The sequence below is a fragment of the Mirounga angustirostris genome, unplaced genomic scaffold (assembly GCF_029215605.1).
Source record: "Mirounga angustirostris isolate CCGP_5_RB_7025 unplaced genomic scaffold, mMirAng1.0.hap1 SCAF_10, whole genome shotgun sequence".
Taxonomy (NCBI): domain Eukaryota; kingdom Metazoa; phylum Chordata; class Mammalia; order Carnivora; family Phocidae; genus Mirounga; species Mirounga angustirostris.
In genome coordinates, this window is record NW_026991718.1 from 6,193,761 (window position 1) to 6,217,043 (window position 23,283).

Consider the following 23,283-nt stretch of genomic DNA (forward strand, 5'->3'; position numbering starts at 1 on the left):
AGAAAAGAACGATAAAATGGTACAATGAAACCAGAGGGAAAGATAGTCATGGGATTTTGTACTACAAAGTCCTGCTGACTTAGTGAAGTTGGATTGTAAGTTAAAACATGGGCTCTTCCCAGCAACCAGAGCAAAAAGAGAAAGTGTGCAGTTGAAGGTTCACGCTATCCATAAAAATGTATCAGTTACTCAGAAGTAAGCTTTTCCTGGCCATGTTTTGTCCTATATTCTGGATTTGGTTTTTTGTTTGTTTTTGTTTTCATCTGAGGACATAAATACCGTGTCCTTCATAAAATGTAAGTTTATTTTCCTGTCACACATTCCCTCCAGCTTGTTGTACCATTCCCTGGCTTCCTTCCTCCCAACTAAAGGCGAATCTCCTTATTCAGTCCGTGGCTTGCAACTTTTCTTTGGTAACCGAGCCTCCTGAGCTTTCTTTGCTGTGCCCCCCTCGCCTCTGCCCAGGGCTGTCATCCTTCCTCGGAGCAGCTGCTGCTTGAGATGTTTGCTGTGGTTCATCTGCATTTGCCTGGTGCCTGAGCAGAGCAGCTGGGCACATGGGCATGGAGCCCCCATCATCAGTGCAGTTGTGCCATTCTCCTGCTTGCTGGCAGCGAAAGGGGAAGACAGGCAGGGAACAGGGGGCTCCTGTTGCACTTGCCTCCTGCCCCTGGGACGCCTTGTCCCCTGGCCTGTCTCCAGGACCCAAGGAATGCTCTAGCGCCCAGGTGGCAATGGCAGTTTAGGGGCCACCAGGCAGAACACATCCTGTGCCCGGCAGAAACCAGTGGAGAGTTGTTTCTCTAAAATTTTGATATACCATCTATTTGTATTGCCTTTCTGTCTCTTGGCTTACTTATTATCCATGTATATATCCCTTGCCTGTTTCCATAAATTATGTGAAGGGACATCACATTTCAGATGATACAGTAGGGTGAAGGGAATATCCAAGGGAGCTGGGGCCAAGTTTACTTGCCTGGCAGCAGGGTCCTGGCTGCTGGGTGAATGGAGACTTTGGGGTATGTTGAGTCCCATTACTCTCTAATGATGACTTGTTCCTGTTCCTCCTCTAGCGACTTCAACTGTGAACTTCTTTTCTCTTGGGCATCTTGTGGATTGACAGGTAGTCTGTAGACTGTGAGTGTTCCCATTAACACGCTCAGCCAGCACATGCCAGACGATCACCAGTAATAACACGGCATTTGTGTAGTGCTTTTACAACATTGACTGATTGATTCTCGGGGGAAAGGATCACTTATGTGTGCAGGGATTTTTGCATTCTGTTTTGTTTCCAGGCCTCTGCTGTGGTCACCGAAGTCACTGGGCAGAGCTAGAGGACTTCACAGCATGAACATCACTGTTGTACAGCTCTGCCTTTTTTCAGATGTTCCCCAGCTTGACCAAGGACGGCAGAGGTGGAAGTGGTGTTTGATAAAGAAAGCTGGGGGTGGGGAGAAAGACTATGAGACTGACAGGCTACCTACTGTGCTAACGAGGCACCTGGGGAGAGAGACTTTAGCCCCTGCTCAACTGCTAGCATGCTGGGGGATCTCCGGCTGGTCCCTTGGCCTCTGTTTCATTGGCTGCAAAAGGATGACATTGAATTCGGTGACCTCTGTGTACCTGTAAGTGTAAGCGTTTGGACAATAAAGATCTTTCCTGCAGGAACTTCATACTTCACCTGGCTCGCAGATCTCAGCATTCTGCCCCCTAGCTGGTTCTCGGTTCCTCTGCCTCACACTCCTTTACAGCCCCTTACAAAAGCTGAAAGGGCAGAAACAAAGATAATGAAACACAGTGCAAAGTGAAGCAGTCACTAAATCCCTCACTCCATACATAGAGAATTATCACCAGCTGTTGCCCATCTAGCAGAACGCACACACTGCGTGCCCAGCCAAAGCACTTCCGGGAAAACCCAGAGGATCCGAGCACAAAGACACATTTTCCCATAAGCTACGTTTGTGTTTTCGTTCGAAGCATTCCAGCTCGGAGACGTGGTGCCTAGGCACCGAGCCCCGCCCGCAGGGTCTCTGCAGAGCTCGTACGCACACTGTATCTTCAGCATGTCCAGAAAGGGCGTCCGAAAGGGTCCTCTCACGGCAAGTGCTTGCAGACTCTCTAAGCTCTTACTAGTGCTCTGCACGGTGAGCAGGTGAATGCAGTGTGGTCCGTAGCTGTGTTCTCCGTTTACACGCATTTGCCAAACGTTCACTGCCCAGCTTCTGTGTGCGACGCTTTGCTGCGTTTCCGAGTATAGAAATCAATCAGACAGGTTTCCTGCTATGAGCAAACCTAAAGTCTGGCTTAACTGACAGATGTGGAAACCAAAATACAATATTACACCCTTATAAGGGCTTTTCTAGGAATTTGGACCAAAGCAGCAAGCATTAGGATCCTTGGAGGAGCCAGAGAAAGCTTCTAGAAGGAGCTGTGTTAGAGCTGGGACAAAGGCATGCATGGCTAGTTCCTGAAAAATCTATTTTTTCTCTATGATTAGGGGTTTTTTAATTTGTTTGTTGCTTGTCTTGTGTAAGAAATCTTTTCCTACCCTAAAACCATGAAGATATTTTCAAGGGATGAAGATACCATTTTCTATTATCTTCTAAAACCTTTATAATTTTGCCTTCCCTATTTAGGATTATAAGACACATAGACGCGATTTTTGCGCAGGGTGTAAAGTAGAGATCCAATGCAATTTTTTTTTCCCATATGGATACCCTACTTCTAAGCACAGGTGCTGTGCTGAAAGCAGATCGTGAGAATGGGAATTTCGTTCATTCCGTCCTGTTGACAACTTCAGAGGAAAAGCTTTCATTGTTTTACTGCAGGTATTAGGATTTTTGTAGTGTTTGTCTGATGCTTATTATTAGATTAAGGTGTTCCTTTCAAATTCCCCTTTGTTTAGAGTGACTTTTATCATGACTTACTATTGAGTTTCATCAAATTGTTTTTATTCATTCATTAAGATCATATGGAGTTTCTCCATTAATCTGTTGAAGTGGTGAATTTCATGGAATTTCTAACGTTATGCCAATCTTGAATTCCAGATATTAAGCCATACATTTCTCATAGTGTATGAATTCCTTTATATACCGCTAGACTTGGAATGCCAACATTTCTTTTTTCAGGATGATTGCATTTATGTTTAAATGTCAGATTGTTCTATAATTTACCATTGTTTTTCAGACCTAGTCAAGTTTTGCTATTAAGGTTCTTCTCATCTGTTATTTGTGGAGAATACTTTTTTCCCCCCCCTATTCTCTGGAAGACTTTGGGAGAGATTGATTGAATTTGCTATTGAAGCCATGTGGGCCTGGAATACTCTCTTTGAGGAAAAAGTTTTGTTATTGATTCATTTACATTAATTGAGTCACTTCTAGTAAGTTTTGTTTTTTCTAGGAGCTCACTCATTTTGTTTAAATTTTTGATATTGGCGTAAAGTGGTAAAATCACCTACATTTTCATTTTGGATCATGCTTTCTTTTCCTCTCTTTTCTCCTTCTTTCTTGAGCAGTGTTGCCACAAGTTTACAAATTTTCTTCATTTCTTCCAAGAATTAAATTTGTTTTTTCACCTTCTTTATTGTGTGCCTTAAAAAAAACAAACTTTATCGATTCCTGCATTTAAAAAAATTCTTTCGGGGCGCCTGGGTGGCTCAGTCGTTAAGCGTCTGCCTTCGGCTCAGGTCATGATCCCGGGGTCCTGGGATCGAGCCCCACATCAGGCTCCCTGCTCAGCAGGAAGCCTGCTTCTCCCTCTCCCACTCCCCCTGCTTGTGTTCCCTCTCTCGCTGTCTCTCTCTCTCTGTCAAATAAATAAAATCTTAAAAAATAATAATAATAAAAAAAATTAAAAAAAATTCTTTCAATTTTGTATGGATATCATTCTAGATTGTTGATATGGATGCTTAGCTCATTGGTCTTTCTAATGAAAGTTTTTCTCTATTTCTTTTCTAATATATATAAAACCATTTCCTGAATTTTGATATGTAGTATTTCTGCATTATTTTATTTAAACATATTTTCTAATTTTCCCTTAAGTTCTTGATTATTGAGGCATGTAATTCTTAATTTCCAAACATGTATGTATTGTCAAATTATCTTTTGTCTATTTTTACTTCCAGTATAACTGCATGGCCATCAGAGGATATACTCTCTATAAATTCATTTCTTAAAAAGTGAGTCATTGGTTTTGTGACCCAATATGTGGTTTATTTTTGTAGCTGTCTCTGGTGTGCTTTAAAGGAGAATGAACTGTACAGTTTGGGGGATAACATTCTATGTCTTTACCAGTCAAGTATGTTATCAAGTGATGTGTATCTCTGTATCTCCACTGTTTTTTGTTTTGTTTTTCCTCTTTGAATCACTCATTAGGGAGAGTTGTGTCAAAATTTCTGAAATGGTGGTGGGTTTTTCATTTATCCTTGTAGTTCTAGCAATTTTCATTTTATGTATTTTGAGACTATTATTAATTGCATACAAGTTTCTCAGTTTTTTTCTTCTAAGTGGTTAGAACGTTATGTTATTATGAATTGATACTCTATTAATTAGTTTTGCCTTAAAATATATATTATATAATGTAGTTACATCAGATTTCTTTTGGTTAGTGTTTACATAGTATATGGTGTTCTTTCTTTTTACTTTTGACAGTTTGTATTTACTTTTTAAGTAGGCTCCACACCCAATGGTGGGGCTTGAACTCAAGACCCTGAGATTAAGAGTCACAGGCTCTACTTATTGAGCCAGCCAGGTACCCCAACTTTTGAAAGTTTTATCTGTTTGTTTTAGATATACGTTTATATAAACTGAGTATATTTGGATTTTGTTTTCTTATTCAGACTGTGGCGATTTTTATCTTTTAGCTAGATCACTTAGTTCATTTAATTAAATGAAGTTACTGATACATTTGGTTTTTAGTCCTTCATGTTATTTTGTACTTTCTATTTATCTATGTTTCCTTTCCCTTTTTTTCTGCATTCTTTTAGTGGCAACCTAGTAATTATAACTATTTAATTTATCTGTATTAACAAATGCTTTTGTCCTCCTTTTGGACAAGACAGTACCATAGATCACTAACTCTATTTGTCCCCCTCCTGACTCATTGGCTGCCGTCTCTCTTGCCCTTGGAGATGACATGTTCTCTTAGTCATCTCCATAGCTCTTGGCAGATCAGGGTCCCCAAATGCCGTTCTGACTTTGCCATCCATTGCAATAATTGCACTTACCTTTTTTTCTAATGGTTAAGCATTACCACCTAGCTTTTGGTATTCTGGGATCCTATTGTCATACTGATATTGGGGAACACCATTCTGTGTGAGCATTTCTTACAGTTCGTCATGACCTGTAGAATGCATGAACCTGATGTCTCCCATTCACCAGGGCATACCTTCTTGCTTTGGCAAGCAGAGGGCCTCCAAGCCCTCCTGCCTACTAATTGGCTGGTATTCCACCATTCCCTGTTAAAACCAAGGGGTTTCAATAGTATATCAACTTTAGCAATCCCAGTTCTCTGAGAATTTGATCCCTTCTTCCATGCTGCTAGAGAAGTTCTGAGATTTCTAGTTTACTTAACATGGGCCGTTGCTTTCTCCCAGCTCTCAAGTGCCATTATAATGTGTTATAGTGTGTTAGCACCATCTCCCATGGTCCTTGCCAAGGTGTTAAATCCTTGGTCACAGGAGAATCCTCTCTTATCCTCCTTTATGTTTCACCCTGACCTTGATCCCACAATTCCAGGATCGAGTCCCATGCATGTTTTCTTGGCTCTTGCTGATATATCTTGGTGAGATCTTGTGGCTCTTTTGGGGTATAGTTCCTTTCCTGTGTCTGTATGTCCACCACTTCCCTAGCCACATATGTTGGGACTTAACCCTAATTATTGATCTGGTGGCTAGGAGGGCTGGTGGAGTAGATCTTAAGCAGGGGGCAGGGGTGGGATAGAAGTGGGATTGGATTCCTGTGGTCTTATGTGTTAGAAGCCACTTGATTTTAGCAGGAAGGAGTGAGTCACTTCTGCAAAGGACTTGGAATTCTCAAGTGCATCTGTCTAGATGACAGCACCCCACACCTCAGGTTCCACCTTCCCAAACAGGGATCTGGCCTTGGCATAGTAGCCTTGCTGAAGTTGAGAATTCAACCTTTAGAGCCTGCTACACCAAATATTAACCTCTGGACCCAGTTCTCTAATTTTCTACCCCAAATATCAGTAACATTCAACAATTGCCAGTCAAGTCCATTGTCCTTATAATTAATTACTGTACCCATACTTGAATTTCTTAAATGCATGTGATATTACACTCCTGGGGCATGCCCTTCAGTATATCCCTTCCTGGTTCATAATTGTGAACCTTTCACAGTTGTACTTTAGTGTGCTCTGGGCTCTTCACACTTCCTTTCCTGGTCCTCATTGATGGGGTCTTCATTGACAGTTGGCCAGGAGGTCATCCAGTTCCAGAATCCCTCTTTAGAGTCAGCCTCCTCAGACCAGTGCTGGCACTGGCTGCCCTAAACCAGATTCCTGGGAAAGCGGACTCTGAGATATAAATTTGAGAGCAGGAAGTTGATTGGGGGTGTATCCTTGGGATCAATATCTGTGGAGATTAAAACAAGTAAAATTGAACAATTGAAATGCAGTCAACACAAAGGTCTCAGCTGATTCCACAGGGAACTCTGGATGCTATTGTCCCGCCTGGAGGCAAGGAGGCTGGGTTTTTACACGCCTTGAATTGCCCAGTCACCAGGGGCAGGCTGTCCACAGGGAAGGGAAAATCACCTTGTGGAGATGGCTGTCTTGAATTGCAGGCAATTGGGGCATTCCCTGGAGGGTGACTTAGCTGTGAACTGTCAGCAGCTGGTGGAATGGCTCCAGGGAGGGTGGTGGGGCCATTGCCTGAAACAGGTGGTGTTGTGACTGGCTTTCATTTTTTGAGGAGCTTGGACCATTGATGCCAGGTTCAGAAAATAAATGTGGACTAATTTGGGAGAAAGGTCAGTTAGGCTGGCTTTTCTAACCAGTAGGAGCATCGGATCCACAGGGATTGGGAAGTTTTGTGTTGCAGAGATTCTGCTAGAGAGATATATACCGAATAGACTGAGACTAATAAGAAGAGTGTCCATGTTTTCTCCCTTATGTACTCACTCTATTCCTGTGAATGGTTACAAGGAAAGGAACGGGCATGGGGTTCTAGTGGGGAGAAACCAAGCTCAGACCCCAAAATATTGTCCAATTGTAAGGTCTTAATGTGCAGTGTGAAAAATAGGAGAAGCTTCTCAAAGAAATTCTGAGTCTTGGGTTTTGTAAGAAATGGCCAAGAATGGGCAATAGAGAATTGGTGAGTGTTCTAACTAAGTAGAAATGACATAGTCTACAGGGGAGTGATTTCTGTCACGGATTCATGTTGTTTGTTTATACATCAGTAAGATTGTGGAGGGCAGCGATGATCAATAACCTGGTGTTATGGACTGAATTGTGTCCTCCCCTAAATCCATATGTTGAATCCCTAAACCCCGGTGGGACAGCATTTGGAGATAGGGTCTTTAAGAAAGTAGTTTTGATGAAATCAGGTCATGGGGGTGCCTAATCCAGTAGGACTGATGTCCTTATAAGAACAGGAAGAGACACCAGGGATGTGTGCACCAATAGGAAAGACCATATGAGGACACAGGAAGAAGGCCACCATTTGCAAACCAAGGAGCAAGGCCGTACCAGAACTCAAACCTATTCACTCCTTGATCTTGAACTTCTGGACTCCAGGACTATGAGAAAAAACCAAAAACAAAAAAACACACAAAACAAAAAAAACCTTCTGTTGTTTAAGCCACCCACTTACGATATTTTGTTATGGTAGCCTGAACAGACCGAGACACTTGGTGATTTCTGACCCATTCTGTGCACATCAGTGTGCCTCGGGACAGTGGTTAGAAACCTCTTCAATGTGGAAATATCATAGGAATATACGTATTTGAAGGAAAAGTGAAACAATACAAAGCATTGAAATGATTAAAATTCAATTTAATATAGTGGTTACCTCTGCGTGATTGCCTCTAGGGAAGGTAGAAAGGGATGTAGGGGAAGAATTGGTACAAGGTGGGCTTCATCTCGGTTTGCAATATTTCGTTCCTGCAGCTGGTTGGTGGGGGCATTGCCATGTATAATTTCTTTTATGTCTTTATATCATTTTGTATACATGGAATATTTCATACAGTGTTAGAAAAAGAATAGTAAAATATTTTGAATAGTCACTGATCAATTCAGTATTTATTGAATCCTTTTTTAAAAAAAATATTTGAGAGAGAGAGCACAGAGGAGAATGAGAGGGAGAAGCAGACTCCCTGCTCAGCAGGGAGCCCCACACAGGGCTCGATCCTAGAACCCTGAGATCGTGACCTGAGCGGAAGGCAGACGCTTAACTGACTGAGCCACCCAGGCGCCCCTGAATCCTTTTTTTATAATATTAGTAGAATAGAAGGGAAGAAGTAATCAAACATATGCTTGCTTTTCTTTTTCTTTCCTTCTTTTTTCCTCCAGCTTTATTGGTATATTACTGACAGATAACATTTGTAAGTTCAAGAAATACAATGTGACAGTTTGAAACACATATTTATTGTGAAACGATTAAACAGTAAGGCTAGTTAATACCTCCATCGCCTCACAAAAATTGTTGTTTTTCTCTACTCTCATAATAGCTTTCCAGTATACGATGCAGTGTTGCTAATTACAGTCACCGTGCTGCACATTAGATCCCTGGAACTTGTTCATCATACATCTGGGAAGTGTGTGCTCTTGGACCATCATCTCTCCGTCCACCCAGCCCAGCCCCTAGGAACTACCATTCTCTTCTCTGTTTCTATGAGTTTGGCATTTTTAGATTCCACATGTAAGTGAGAACATACAGCATTTGTCTTTTCCTGTCTAATATATTTCAGTTAGTATGATGCCCTCAAGGTCCATCTATGTTGCCACAAAATCAGGATTTCCTTCTTTTTTATGGCTAGGTAATATTAAATACACATATATAAATACATACATGTATATATATATAATTTTCTTTATTCATTCATCTGTGGATGGACACTTAGGTTGTTTCCACATCTTGGTTATTATAAATAATGTTGCAGTGAACGTGAGTGTGCAGAGATATTTTTGATATAATGATTTCATTTCCTTTGGATGTATACTGAGAAGTGTAATAGCTGGATCATCGGGGTAGTTCTAATTTTATTATTTTGAGGAACATCTATACTGTTTTCCCCAGTGGCCATACCAGTTTACATTCCCACCAACAGTGCACAAGGGTTCCCTTTCTCCACATCCTCCCCAACACTTGTCTTTTGTCTTTTTGATGACAGCCATTTTAACAGGTGTGAGATGGTATGTGATTGTGGTTTTGATTTGCATTTTCCTGATGATTACTGATGTTGAGCACCTTTTCATATACCTTTGTACTTCATGTACCTTTCATGGCCATTTGTTTATCTTTGGAAAAATGTCTATTCAGATCCTTTGCCCATTTTTTATCCAATTTTTTATTCTTTATTTTTATTTTTGCTGTTGAGTTGAACGAGTTCCTTATGTATTTTGCATAGTAAGCCCTGTAGATAGATGGTTTGCAAATATTTTCTCCCATTCTGTAGGTTGCCTTTTCATTATGTTGATTATTTCTTCAGCTGTACAGAAGCTTTTTAGTTTGATGTTGGCTTTATTTTTCAATGTAGTTGTGTTGCCATTAACTCAACCATGCTTATGGCCTGGACCCTCTTACAGTTAGACTTCTGCTTTTTCAAGGTCACTATGTTCAAGGCTATAGGGCTAGCTTATTTAAAGAACTTACCTGCAAAGTCTAGTGTCTTTAGGCAAAAGATGCACATTTATTATTTTTTTAAAGATTTATTTTATTTATCTTAGAGACAGAGAAAGAGAGAATGCATCTGTGCAGGGGCGAGGGAGGATAGAAGGAGAGGGAGAGAGAAAATCTCAAGTAGACTCCCCACTGAGTGGGGAGCCTGATGCGGGGCTCGATCTCAGGACCCTGAGATCATGACCTGAGCCGAAATCAAGAGTCAGATGCTTAAATGGACTGAGCCACCCAGGTGCCCCAGAGGATGCACATTGATGGTAAATTAGGTTTTATTTCTGCCTCGAGGCAGAACCATCAAGATTTTCTGCTGATTCCATTCAGTTGTCCTTGCAAAAGTTTTCATGCCCCATGATGCTTAAAATAATGCTAATTATACCTGACATTTATTAATGGCTTCATAATTATCCAAAGGCCTTGATAACTTATTGGATCCGACCATCCTAAGAAGGAGAGTGTCTCACTTGGACTGCCTGCTATCCCAGGGAGGAGCCCCAGCTGAGGAATGGGAGACCCTCCCTAGGAGGTTCTCTGGCAAAAAGAATAGGAGGAAAGGGGTGCAGTTAACCAAATGGCAGAGTACGCAGTATGTGATACCTCCAAGATCTTTCATAAACTGGTAAACTAAATGGCCAGCGTGATTGGATTGAATGCAGAAGGCTAAGGTGAATGTCTGAGCACAGGGCATCGCGTGCAGAGGAACTGAGCTGTTGGCACTCACAGAAATCAGGGCTTTAACCTCTTCCTCCAGATCCAGAGTTTAGGCTGATTTTAACCAGATTTCAAATGCGGAAAAAGCCCCGTCCAACACCTGGTTATGTGAACAGCAGTGAAAATACAAGCTGGACTGCCCGTTATGAAGGAGCATTGACAAAAGCCCTAGGAGGGAAGGGGACAAATCTCAGCCAGCAATGATGATGCTGGAAGTTAGAGCTAAGGCTTCTGCCTCCACACCATTTCTGCCTTCTCAGCCCAGACTAGCACCATGGAGTAAGCAGGGATCCTGAGAACTCACGTCCAGGATTCAGATACACAACCCTAGCTCAGTCATCAGCGAGGGAGGAAGGCTGATGGAGGAGGAGAGAGAAGCAGCAGGTCTGAGGCGGGGGTTTCAGTGGGATCACAGGGTATAAGTGAATGGTGCTGCAAGGTAATTTTCTTCTCAGATTCTCCCGGCCTCTGGTGACATTTCCCGAGGCTTTGTATTATCTCCAACAATCAGTCTTAATTACAGCCTTTCCAGTGGCCTGTGTCCTGACTGGGCTGGGTGGTGTGCTGAGTCAGCAGGAAATGATCTCATCAGCTCCATGGGAAGTTCCTGCATTGTAATGGAGAAAACAGAATCCAAATAAATTAGATTGAAAAGAAAGTCCTCATCAGCAAGAAAGGGAGTTTGAAACATCAGAAGTAACTGTGTTGGGATGTTGGGGGCATTTTAAACCGGAAATGTGATTAACTTTTTAGATTTTGGAGGACTTAACTTAGTGTAAAAACAAGGTAGAAACAGGCAGACCAAAGTCTCTTTTGTTGTAGTCACCCCTGCAGTGTATATTACTCAGAACTTATAAAATTATATAATTCTCTCTCAAGTAAAGCTTGGAACTCTTTCATTAGGGAAAGTAGGAACTTCCCTTAATAAAATAGGTAGCTGCCAGGCCTGAATTTGATTTGTATGTTAAAATGGGAAGGAAAAAAAAAAAAGTGATCCCCTTAGCTTCTTGTTTCTAAGGGATTTTTTTTCCCCAGAAATATATTGCTTATTGGATGGTGAATCTCTAATTTTGGAGACCATATGTTCTAGGTATTCTGGGAAAGATCCGGGTTCCAAATACTGTGGCCATTGTTCCCAGAAACACAGCATAACATACTTGAGAATCCCAGAAGTGATAGTTATCTCTCAGTGAACACTTTCTGTGCCCCAAGGACTTATGTGCAGTAAATCATTTCATTTTTCATGGTTAACTCTTGAAGTGGCTATCACTGTTGTTACAATGTTATCTACATGGAAACCAGCACTCCTTCAGCATTTCAGCAGGCACAGGGCAGAGCTCTGTGGGTCCAGAGTCTGACATTGTGGCCAGCATCCTGCCTGGGAGAGTGATCGTGCTTTTCCACCTGGTTGTCAGCGGAGTTTCAAGATGACCCCAGGACCTTTGCACGTCCCTACAGTGCCCTCTCCCCACTGCTGGCAGAATCTGTGTAGGTGATGATTACTAATCACTCCCATGATAGATTCCTAACCAGTAGACTTGGAGTTCAAAATGGGGCTTATCTAGGTAGGCTGACTTGATCAGGTCATCTCTTTACAGGCCTTAATGAGGTCCTCCCTGAAGTCAGAGGGGTGGAAAACCTGTGAGGGCCCGTAGATGGGGTAGCCTGGCAAGGACATCACTCGGCCTTTGTCCCCAGGCTGACAGCTAGCAGGAAAGCATACTTGCCCTCATCAGCTTCTGCATGAGGATAAAGCTGGCTGACCTCGTGGCTTCAGTCCTGTGACACCCTGAGCAGGGGACCAGTTAAAGTGCACCATACTTGCAAGGAAACCGTAGTGGATGAGTCTGTGCTGTTCGAGGTCACCATGTCTGTGGGAATCTGTTTTGCACAGTAGAAACCAATACTCCTCCCTCCTCTTCTTCTCCTGTCCTTCATCCTTCCTTCTACTAATATTTACCAGCATTTATTATGTGTTAGAATATGTGCTAGGAGTTGTAGCCCCAATGGTCAGCACAATCGGATGAGGGCCCTGCCTTGTGAAGTTTATGACATGGCGAGGGAGACAGATATTAATCAGATAACAGCAGGATACAAGTAAAACTGTGGCCGAGGGGGCGCCTGGGTGGCTCAGATGGTTAAGTGTCTGCCTTCGGCTCAGGTCATGATCTCAGGGTCCTGGGATTGAGTCCCGCATGGGCTCCCTGCTCCTTGGGAGCCTGCTTCTCCCTCTGCCTCTCTCTCTCTCTGTCTCTAATGAATAAATAAATAAAATCTTAAAAAACAAAACAAAACAAAACAAAACAAAACCTGTGCCCGAGGTAACTGGGAAGACCTTCCATACAAAGGGAGAATATAACTGTAATCTTCCATCTAACAGAAAGGACAAAAAATATGTTCCCCAAGGCATGAACGGTTAGGCAGAAGTTGAAGTGTGAGTAGTAATTACCTTGGCCAAAGTACTGGGAAGGGCATTATAGGTATAGGGAACAGCAATAACCATGTCCCTGTGCAGATGAAACCACACATACAAGGCAGCACAGAGGGCCTGAGGTTGTGCGTGGACACGGGGACAGGAGGTGTAGGAGGCTAGAGATAGGAGACTAAAGCTGTTTGTTCCAAGGGGTTTCCTTTGTAAGAACAATGGAAAGCCCATTCTAGAAGCATATGAAGTGAAGGGGATGTCGGGAGGCAGGGAAAGAGCAGGACAGGTAGAAAACACATAGCACAGCCCTCAGGAGAATGACCAGAGTGTGAGCCAGAGCCATGGCCTGGGGAGAAAAGGTGGGCACAGGCTGGTGACAGATGGGAGGCAGTGTGTGCGGTAGAAGGGTAAGTCAGCAAGAGCTCCAACGTTTCAGGTCGTGGTGACCGAGAGGAGAGGCTGTGGCATTAAGCGGGGTGGGGGGTGGGGGGGGAGGCAGAGGCCTTAAGAAGGAAGGTCAGGGTCTAGCCGACCCTCCTGGGGTGGAGCATCTGGGACACAGCCAGGAGGAACTCTGCATACTGAGAGCCAAAGAGGCAATTGGAGACATCTGATCCGTAACAGAGGAGGCTGACTTTATGAGAGAGAATAGGATCGCTGATGAGGAGAAAGCAGAGAGAAAAAGGCCAAGGGCAGAACTACCTGGAGACCATCTACTTCTTTCTCATCTGTCTGGGTGACCCACATGTCCTCCTTCATAAATAAAGAAGTGCGGAGCATGTACTCCATTTCCGCCAGTATCCAAATAATGAGAAATTTAAATAATAATAAGTAATTCACTATAAATTGTGCTATAATTTATATCTCTGTAATATAAAATAATAAAATTTAAATAATGGACTTTAAGAGACTATAATGTGATATAATAGTAATTGAGGCTCTGTTATAATGACCCGAAGACAATATAAAGCCTCAGATACATTGATACATATTTAAGGTAGGTACTTTATTAACTTTAAGCCATGATTTAACTGGCCGTGATCAGAGGACCTACAACCATAGGACAATACCAGATCTACTAGATACTGTTTGTTTTGTTTGTTTGTTGTTAGCTGAAACTCTATGTATTGTAAATTTTTCATGCAAGCAGATCTGGGAGGCAAATCTCAATTTTGATCTGAAAATGAATGAAGAGGAATACTTCACGTTTAGTTTTGAATTCACTGAATTATAGGAGAGAGTTTGTGTTTTAGAAATAGAACAGGATGCCATTTTTAGCCAGGAGATGGAGTGGTCAGTGTCACATGACCCCCTCATTCCACTCTGATCCTTTTCCCAGGGTATATTCCATTTCCACCCAGAATCAAGTAGGACGGGTTCCAATCCCAGCTCTGTCACAGACCATCTCTGTGCTTCTGTGGAAATTATTTATTCTATAAAATCTTTCTTGAGGCTGCCATGAAGACTATGGGGTATCTGGAAAACAATAATTGGTAAGTGGAAATAAAGCATCTGATTTAAACTCTGGTCTGCTCTTCCTGCCCCAAATAAAATCCTATCCTCTCAAGAAGTAAAGGAACAAAAAGGTGAAAGTGACGGTAATATTACCTGAATACCTCCTGGGATACTGTGGATCGAGTGGGGGAGTTCATAAAAAATTCTAGCATTTCATTCACTTTCAGCTGCTGTGTCTGACATATGGGAGGCTGTAATTTCACAAGGAAGTGAAACCTTACCTCCTACCAGGTGCCAATATATTTTAAGCAAAGAGATATTACAACTCTGGAATTACTGAAAGCCTATGTTCAAGGAAGACGTAAAAAGTCACGTTTTTGAAATGAGCATATGACGTCATTGGGACTGGGTGTAATGGAGGTGACACAGTGATGTGGGAGACAGAGCAACACTTGGGCTGGGCAAGTCTGGAGGGCAGACCTATTTTTAGGTTTTTATGATGCAGGGCTATTCTGATGCTCTAAAGAAACTGAAAAACTGTCGTCTCTCAAAGTAAATTGATACTTCATTGCCCTGGATTCTAGAAACTTTTTTTTAAAAAACTTGCTTTCTTTCTTTTTCTCAGCTGTCAATCTCTCCAAAGGTTAAAAATCAGAAGGTAAATTGCGTGTGTCCTCGCTATGCAGCCGATTTCAACTCATTTTAAGTGTCTAATTGACTTTTAAATAGTCTTCAGTTCATCTTGGAACTGTTTCCACGTAGCAAGAAAATATGAGGATGCATATGATCTACTGACATAATAGCATCCTGGAAAAGTATGTGGAGAATGTGTGTGTGTGTGTGCTTGCATGATGTGTGCATGTGTGAGTGTATGTGCATGTGTATGAGTGTGTGGGAGTATGTGGGTGTGCATGTGAGTGTGTTTGAGTGCCTGTGAGTGTGTAGGGTTGTGTGTGAGTGCATGTGAGCGTGTGGGAGTGTGTGTGCGTGCATGTGGGTGGGTGTGAGCATATGTGTGCTTGCATGTGTGTGTGTGCGTGCGCATGTATGTGTTTTCCTCCCCCAAGGAACGTCAGTGCCCAGTATTTACTCGGTTCCTATTTTTGTCCTTTGTCATCACTGCTGTAATGGAGCCTGCTGTCATCTGGTAGGAATATTTACCCGCCCGATGGATCTGACTTGGCCTGGTAATAGTGAGTGCACATCTGGAGTCTAGACTTGGCGGCTCTGTGGGCAGGCTCAGATCCCAAGGCTCCCTGGGCCCCAGGGCTCCACCGGCCGGCGCCCTGCTCTGTTGACATAGGTGGTGGGCCGCCTCATCTGTTTCGGCAGCCTCGCCTCCCTGGCTCACCCCCAGCCTCCGCGGCCTCGCCGTGTCCCAGCTCTGCTGTGCACTTTGGAGGGCAGCCACTGGAGGACCCCTCCCTGGCCCCCTTCCGTGACCCCCCTCATGCTCAGGGTGCTTTGCCAGAGGGGGTGGGAAGGAGGGAAATTCTGATGATTTGTGGTTCAGCCTGTTGGAGGTAGTGGGCTGTGTTGAGCTGGAAGAAGAGCTGTGAGAAGTGTATGAAATAGAGGAGAGAGAGGAACTCGCGTGGTGAAAGGGGTGCAGATGCTGTTACACAAACTTCAGGTTCAGATCTGTGCTCAGCCATCATAGCGGATGTGTGAGCTTTAAGGTCTCTGAGATTCAAATTCGTGATCTGTAAATTTGGGGGAAGAGTGACCACCTTATACAGTTGTTGGGAGGGCTACATAGATTAATCCTTAAAGTGGGAAATAAAAACCAGTCCCCTTCTCTAGCAGGTTTATCACATTCACAGATGAGAAAGTGACTCTTGACCCAAGGCAAGAAAAACAGCAACAATTGCTGAAAATATAGGTGGTTGTTTGTCAGGGGCGTAGGCCTGAGCAGGGGTGCTGAGATCGTCATGGGCGATGAAAAGTTTTTGAAGCGGGTCCAACAGCAATACCTACTTTTAGATATAAGGTAACCAAGAAAAAGGCAACCGCATTCTTGTGGCTGCAACATTTCCCATGTGGGATTTTTTTCCTCTTGTTTCTTTTTATAAAATGAAAGTGTTGTGAGGCTCTGATAATGGACTGGTGACTTCCAGAACTGGGCTGGAGTCCCTCCGGAGCTGAGGCACCCGGACATGGCATGCTTGGTATTTGAGAGACTCTAAATGCATGGGCATTGCTCTCTCTCTTTTTTTTTTTAATGCAATGGGTTATTTTTTGGTGTATCACCTGCGCCAGGATACTATGATAAACTGCAACAAAGACTTTATCCATATGAGTGTACTAATTAATCATATTTATAATAAAGTGACATCTAAATAAATTTCCCATAAAGAATAATTATTTGGATGTCTACTCAGCAAACAAAAGCAAGTCTTTGAGAAATTATAGGTTTCTTTCGGAAAATTTACTCTATTATATTGAGGTCGGCAAACCAAGGCCTCCAGCCCACAAGACAGTAACCGTCTATCTCCTGCCAAGCCTAAAATATTTACTCCCTGGCTCTTTACAGAAAACATGTATTGATGCCTACAATTACATAAATGAATGGAATTAAGAAGTATGGTTTTCTCTCTTAAAATTAGGCATACCTATCTGTCAGTATAATCTTACCATGATACTACCTGCCTTAAAATCCATCTGATGCTCTCACTGACTACTGTTTTAATTGGCTTGGGCTGCTATAGTAAAATACCACGGACTGGGAGGCTTAATCAGCAGACAGTTATCTCTCACAGATCTGGAGGCTGGAAGTCCAAGATCAAGGTGTCAGCAGATTTGGTTCTTGGTGAGAGCCCTCCTCCTGGCTTGTAGACAGTTGCCTCCTTGCTGTGTCCTCACGTGACAGAGAGAGAGAAACTCTAGTTTCTTTCTCTCATCTTAATAAGGGCACTAATCCCATCATGAGAGCTCTATCCTCATGACTTTATTTAAACCTAATTACCTTCCAAGGGCCCCATCCCCAAATACCATCACATCAATATGTGAATTTCGGGGGTATACAACATTCAGTCCATAGTACCTCCACAAGAAATTGCTTACCATGGTGTGGCAAGCCCTCTCTTCCTTGATTTTAGCATCACATTCTGACTTCATTCCATGACACTCAATTCTGTCGGCCCTATAGGCCAAACGATCAAGTTCCTACAAGACTGCATGGGAACAGAAATGAGGAGGCAGATCATTTTGCCTGAGGTCCTCAGAGACATGTGGGGGGTGGTGTATCTGCTCTGGGCTTAGAAGGCTAGTGAGCAGAGGGAGGGCCACGTGCTGTAGTCAGGGCAAGCAGCACAAACCACAACCCGGTGGAAGGCGTGAAGCTCTGTGGCTTGCTGTAGGAATCGCAGGCATCCGCGGAACAGGACACTAGGTGTGTGAGGCCAGTCTGGAGTCATGGGTCTGTTCTGTTGTTTACAGCTGTCTTTGGGAAAGTGCTTAGGTTCATATAGGTCAAGATTCTCACCTATGAAATGGGACTGCTGACAACACCTATTTTCTCAGGCTACCAGGATGATGAAATGAGGGGAATGGTGGCTCAGTGCAGTGAGGGCTCAGCCAGCAGCCACCGCTGCCCTTGCCGTGACCTTGCTGTCCCTATGACCCCATACCGTTCCTCGCACACCTGACCCAGCCCCGCCCAAACTTATCACCCTCTGTGCAGTCTGCCTGGTGGCCAGGACTCAACTCACTCACGGTCTTCTTGCTCTTCAGAATCATGATTACAACGCTGTGTCGTGATCGTGGTTTCTCCTAAAGGAATCATACAACCTGAGCCATCTAAAACCACAACCAGCAAGTTGTCTGTTGCCATTTCGGTATGAATGTTAGGCTTGTGGGTTTCAAGAGAGAGTTGGAGCTTGTCACAGAGGCCATCAGTCGAAGATTTATGTTTGGTGGGGGTTTGGTTTATGTGCCCATCACTTTCCAGTTTGGTAACTAGTAGCAGGAATCTAACAGGTTGACCAAACCTAGCGTTTAAGTTTTAACAGCATGAAAATGTATGAAAATACAGTCACTCAAGGGGCTAACATCCCTTAGTAGGTTTTAACGTCAATGGTCCATACAGTTAGGTGTACAAATAGATTTTAAAAGTCAAATGCATTCAATATAGGTCCATCAATATTTAGGACTCTTCTTTAGACTGATAGATACAGGATATTTTAACTCTGGGTTATTTTTTAACAGTTACAGTGAAAATCCCTAGTACCCAAGCTAAGTATTTGTTTTTATTTGTTTCTTTTGCCTGTAAGTGAAAAAAGGAGCCTAAGGAAGGAAAGAGGTAAACCTTAAGTCTTTTTTCTTAGTCACCAGAATAGCAACAGCTGACATCGTTCAATAATTGTGTTTGTGTGTGCACATGTGTGAGTGTGTTAGATGCATGAGTGTGTGCGTGTGCATACATGGCTGTGTGCATGGATGCGTATGTGTGAGTGCATGCACGTGGGTGCATGCAAGAGGATGTGTGCCTGCATGCATGTGCGTGCACGAGTATGCATGTGTGCATGTGTGTGTGTGCATGCGTGACTGTGTGTATGCATGGGTGTGTGTGTGTGCACGCATGAGTGTGTGTGTATGCATGGGTGTGTGTGTGTGCGTGCACAGGGCGGTGGGTCTAAGCGTGACATATGTTGATGCTTGCAGATGAGGAAACACTTAAATACTAGGCCGTGTTGACTCCATGGAAGGTTTGCTGACTCAAGGGCTGGAAAGAAAGTGGAAATCTTGTCCCCATTGATTATGACAAGGCCCAGCATCCCTGATTGCACTCTCGCCTTTGGATGGAGGTCCTGCCGGGTTAGCAGCGGGATCTGATTTTGAGTCATGAGTTGCTCTCCGCAGTCGCCGAGTTCCTTCCGAGCCTGATGGACAGGAGCCAGAAGGCTGTGGAGATGCTGGCGCACGCCACGCTTATCTGTGACAGGCCTGTTTGGCACACGAAGTGGGAATATCTTCATTGTCACCAGCAGCAGCAGCAGCTTCTGCTTTCCTGCGGCACGCCCGTCCCTGCAGTAGGATTGCTTTTGTGGAGCCCCAAACCAAACCTCCTTGCAGGGGCTCGTCCCAGAGGAGGTCAGTCCTGGGAGCGCAGAGAAGAGTCCAGGTACCGTTATTTTAAAGATGCAGGATTGGAGGCTCGGAGAAGGGCTTTGCTCCACAAGAGGCCACACCGCTGTTGGCAGAGCCAGAAATAGAAACAGCACCTCCAGATTTATGTCTAGAGCTCTTTCTACCATAACGTGCTTCCTAATCTTCTGAAGAGACTGGTAAGAAGGTCTCCTATTTTAGCTTCATTTTTAGTTTTGGGGCCATTACCCATGGTACCCGACATGTAATACACCTTCAAAACTAATTGTTTGAATGAAGTACCGAATGAATGGATGGAGTTATATTCCAGTGGTCTAGAGAAAATGTCAAGGGGCTGGGGACTGTCCATGTTGTCCCCCGTCAGAAGAAGCCATTTAGATATTGCACTGAGCCCAGTGCTCTCACATGGTTCTCCAGTAATTCTGGCTACTGTTATCATCATTGTCGAGACTGGGCACGTACTGTTTTTTTCTGTTGCAATGCTTTCTTGCTTCTAGCTAGCTTTACTGTTGCTATTAGAATAAGATTCTACATGAATTTGGTAGGATGATGAAATGGAAAGCAGGCCCTACATTTGTTCCCAATGGAAGCTTCCATGGAAGGGGCAGCATGCCTTCTCAGATAGCCTTATGGAGCACTCCCCAGATTCTTCTACATTGTCACCGATGTGGGCATGATGACATCTGCTGCCCCAAGCCCAGTGCACACCAAAGCCCTGGTGGTGGCCTTGACTTCTCTTTATTGCTGCTGTCATGGGTGAAGGGCTGCCAATCCAGAGCATCTGACTGTGTTTCAGTGCATTTCGATTAGTGAAATCCAACTATCTGTGAGTTGATTTATAACATCCTTACAGTTTTCCAAAGCCTAGATCTGTGTGAGAATAAGATAAATAAGAACAAAACTGAATTTGTGACTTACTCTATAGTTAAACAAAATGCTTGCACACAAATAATCTCATTTACTCGCAGTTCTTGTGGGCTATATTAATCCCATTTTACACTTTAGAGACAGGGCTTCAGATGGACTGTGATGAGCACAGAGTAGACCCGATGATGCCTTTCGTCAGTGTGTCAGGTTTGGGCTTTGCCCTGCTGTGCTGCCACAGTGAGCATGGGTCCTGTGTGCTGGCCCATTGCAGGCCAGGCCTGAGCTGATGGTACCAGGTGATCCTCAGCATCTTCATCCCTGGGCATCCACCATAGAGGGCACCCCAGCACCTGCTGTCATGCACAGTGTATCACGCACTCAGATCTCAGCAGGGTGGGGGTGCGGAATGGAAGCTCCAGGACAGTCAGAGGAAGGGAAGTGTATTAGTGAAATATATTTAGTTTGATTACTTAGTGGATAGAAACGTGGGTTCTCATCCTACCTCGGTCAGTTTACTGGTTGTGTGCAATTTGCTTCCGTGTCTGGGGGAGTTTTCTGCTCTACACAACATGGAGATTGTGTATGATCATTCAGCCAAGTTAGCTCTAAAAACTCATCTTTCTATTAATTCAAGTAATCAGTGGGACCTTTTAAGGTTCTTGCAATCTCAAATTCCGTCTTGTATCACCTCTGAGAAGCCACGCTGTAAGGATGAACATTTTTAGGAAAGCTCGGTGCAGAGGCCAGATGCACGTGGTCACGGGCACGGACTGTGCGGGTTCAGCGGTGGGACCTCCGGCCCGTGCTCTCACCTGTCCGTGCCTGCTTCCTAGTCCCTGAATTGGGGTTCACAATCCCAGGGAGTTGTTAAAAGAATGAAATGAATTGATGAATGCAAATGCTTGTAATTCTAGCACCCAAGTGCTAGCTACATTTTAATGATATGTATTATCCCTCTTATCTTCTTATCCTGTAGGTGGGAGATTCCTCAGCCCAGGGGCTCAGTTGTGATTGGAGTAATACAGTCCTCTCTCTCTCTCTCTTTTTCAGTGATTCCCCTTGTGTATCCTGATTTTGGCCGATGGAATGCAAGAAGCACTGTGTCTGGTGACTTTGGGGAAAGGCTCTGCCACCTGACACCAGGGTGAGGTGACAAGGGGCAGGTTCTGTGGCTCTGGCATCCTCCATCCCTCCCAGATGCTGCCCCGTGAGGATGTAACATGAGAAGCCACGGCAGCTATGACCTTAAAAGGAGACGTTCCGGGCCCCACCAGGACTAAAGAGCAGGAAGGAGGAAAGACCTGGGTTCCAGGCAAGTTTGGTGAGCCCAGAACCAACCCTGCTACCAGCTCTATCCAGTCTGTTTTCCCATGGAATAATCAAGTGTCTTTGTTGGTCAGTTATTTTGTTGTACGCTCTCCAAAGCACTTAAAATACTGTTTCTTTTTATTTCTTTTTTATTTGAAAGGGAGAGCACAAGCAGGGTGGGGGTAGGGGGAGGGTCAGAAGGAGAGGGAGAAGCAGGCTCCCCGCTGAGCAGGGAGCCCGTTGTGGGACTCGATCCCAGGACCCTGAGATCATGACCTGAGCCAAAGGCAGAGGCTTCACTGACTGAGCCACCCGCACGCCCCATAGTACTGTTTCTACATGCAGTAAACTTGTCCTTTAGTCAAGTCAGACGTAGCAAAGAGGAGAGAGGCACTGGGTGCTCAGTGGTGCTGGTGTAGGGGCTCCAAAAAAGCATTGGCATTAGTTCTGTGCTTCCTTGCAGCCAGCTTGGAAGAAGAAAGCAAAACACCTAATTTCACATGGTACACAACACCAGAAAAAAGGAAACAGCCAAAAAAAAAAAAAAAAAGAAGAAGAAGAAGATAGCATGAGGGGAAGAATGAAGGGGGGAAATCGGAGGGGCAGACGAACCATGAGAGACGATGGACTCTGAAAAACAAACTGAGGGTTCTAGAGGGGAGGGGGGTGGGAGGATGGGTTAGCCTGGTGATGGGTATTGAGGAGGGCGCGTTCTGCATGGAGCACTGGGTGTTATGCAGAAACAATGAATCATGGAACACTTCATCTAAAACTAATGATGTAATGTATGGGGATTAACATAAGAATAAAAAAAAAAAAGGAAACAGCCAATCTGAGTAGACAGAATTGTTTAACTGAGTAGGCAATAAATTCGAAAAGCCATTTCTCACATTCAGTATCATAGAGGTGACGCTGAATGGCATAATGGGCTCCTGTCTGGCAATTTTTACCAATTAAGTTTGGTTTTTAAAAAGACTGCTTGTTATAAGCAACCTTCAACTTAAGACAAAGCAAGGACATAATATTAAAGTGAAACCATTGCTGTTTTCTGTGTGTTTTCTTTCTTTTTCTCATTTCTGATTTTTTATGTCCATCTTATTAACTTTATCCTCATTTGACTGTGTCTTTTTGACAAATTTGCTTTAAATCTTTTCAGGATCAGAGAAAAAAAGTGATTTAGTGGCATAAAGACATCCTCAGTAGAGCTGTATGGATTCATGTCAGTAAGTGTAGACAAGAATGTGGTCTAATATCTGGACCAAAGTAAAGTGATTGCGGCCTCGAGCCCGGAGCCCTCACTGTTGACCGTGGGTGTGAGTGCTGGGCTCTGGCAGCACCCACAGGACAGTCAGGGCAGAGGGAGCCATGGAGGCCACTGAACTAGCCTGGGTTGGTTGTCAACATGGATGGATCCACACGTTTTAGGAATCACCTACTGTCCTGAGAGAGGAGTATTGGCAGGAAACTCCAATTGACTATTGATGACCAGTTGCTTGGGCTGTGACTCCCTGGCATATTTATACTTACCCTTTCTTTATCATGCCAGCTTCTAGTTCAG

At 43.8% G+C, this 23,283-nt stretch overlaps 1 long non-coding RNA gene across 1 annotated transcript in view; it reads left to right on the forward strand.

Annotated features, from left to right (window-relative positions):
* Positions 1-23,283, forward strand: part of LOC135361710 (uncharacterized) — a 570,432-nt gene that overhangs the window by 201,336 nt on the left and 345,813 nt on the right. Inside the window, exon 4 of the long non-coding RNA XR_010405408.1 lies at positions 21,468-21,738. This is a non-coding gene — a long non-coding RNA (uncharacterized LOC135361710). The remainder of the gene's footprint in view (positions 1-21,467; positions 21,739-23,283) is intronic.